The sequence below is a fragment of the Malus sylvestris genome, chromosome 2, assembly GCF_916048215.2.
Source record: "Malus sylvestris chromosome 2, drMalSylv7.2, whole genome shotgun sequence".
In the NCBI taxonomy this organism is placed as follows: domain Eukaryota; kingdom Viridiplantae; phylum Streptophyta; class Magnoliopsida; order Rosales; family Rosaceae; genus Malus; species Malus sylvestris.
Genome location: NC_062261.1, coordinates 14,400,168 through 14,401,965, shown reverse-complemented (window position 1 = coordinate 14,401,965; position 1,798 = coordinate 14,400,168).

Here is a 1,798-nt window from a genome sequence, read left to right as displayed (position 1 = left end):
AGGCATAAGTTTCACTTCAACTGCATCAAAGAGTGGCTTCTGCAGGAGAATTCTTGCCCCATTTGCAGAAGGACAGCCCTGGTGCTTAGAGATCCTTTGGGGCTAACTTAAGGATAAGGCTACTTAGCCTGCTTATGTTGGAAATTATATTATTATATAATATTATAATTTCTAATATTAAATGAAAAGTTGTTGTTATTAGATGTCAATTAGTGAAAACGATTTGGTTGTTTTGAACACGTGTCAGATGTCATATAATTTAAGGTCAATAGAAACATAAGTTCAGGTGCATTGAGTTTTATATAAACTCAACCACTCCGGTTGTAGAAAAACAACTAAAAAGAGAATTAGTGAGTCAAATCTTACTCTTGAGAAATAGGGTTTCTCCATTCTATTTATCTCATTCTTTGTTTGTCAAATTCCGAGTCGTGTCTTGAGAGTATGGAATATATAAAGTTTGTCAGAGTCCGAAGATTGAAGTGCTTCGACTTCGGATTATAGATTGTTGAATCCTGGGAAATGGACGCCTACCGGACTACAAACACAAGAGTAGGGGCGAAATTCTGTCTTTAGGACATTGCATTTATGCAAGCCTCAATCTCCAAGTTTGTCCGTTTTTCTAACTTTCTCTTTAGTTGTTTATATTAATCTCATACATAATTGATATTGTGAATCTCTTTATAATTATTATTATTGTAATTCTTATGTTATTTTCATATTTTCTAATATTGCTCCAACAATCTAAAGACAGAAAATTATTATTTGGAACAATCGGAAATATGAATGTATGCAATTTAATAGGGTAGAGATGTATCATTAAACCTATAGAGCGATTCTCATAAAAATGCGGTAATGATATTTACCTCTCGCTCATGTTTGGGTAGACATGAAGCGGTGCACAGGGTTTGCTTGACTGTAATTTTCTGATGTTATTTGTTTTGTGTTTGATAATCTTAAGAATTTTACAATTGTCTTCACTTTTCTTAAATGCATATGACTGAATTTATGTGGGAGTCAATGACTTTTGCACTACAGTATATAAATTTATAATATAATTGTCTTAGTTGGTATTCAAACTGGGATGAATACACTACAAAAAAATATGGCCAATGCACAGAAAAAATTATTTGTCCCCTATGAGGTCAAATGGCACCAACATATTTGCCCAACAATGCAGCAACTAAACTATATATGTGCCCTCTATAGGCGTGCCCTTTGATTAGAAGGCACGATATGGCCATCAGTGCTTAAAGAGTTGAGTACAAATAAGGGTTTTTTTATGCCCTACTCTGACACATGTGTCAGATGACATTTCAAATTCATGTTAGCACAATTTTTGTAATTGTGCCCTATTAGTTAAATTTATAAAAAAAAATTAAAAATAAATAAAAAGCCAAATAAACAAAATGGAAATACCCTACAACCTGAATCAAACATTTGAAAACACCATATTGGGATAGGAAAATATTGCTCATAGTTTCTCTTCTTGACAGATCAATCACATGCTCATACATAACCAAGAAATTAACATTATAAATTAAAGAAAAAAACAAGGCAATGATTTCAAACGTATATTCATCTTTTCAGGCAGTCATCATTCTGGTGGAGGTGCCTATGCTCCATACGCCATCCACAACAGTACCACGTGCAGCGAGAATACGACCTGCAGCCACGCCAGGGGTTTTAGAGTCCCTTTTGGTCCAAAACACAACCATTTTCAAAAATTCAAAAGTCAAAACAAAGCTACGAAGGTAAGGATTCGAAATATACCTTTATCAGGACCATTAGGTGGCCGGTG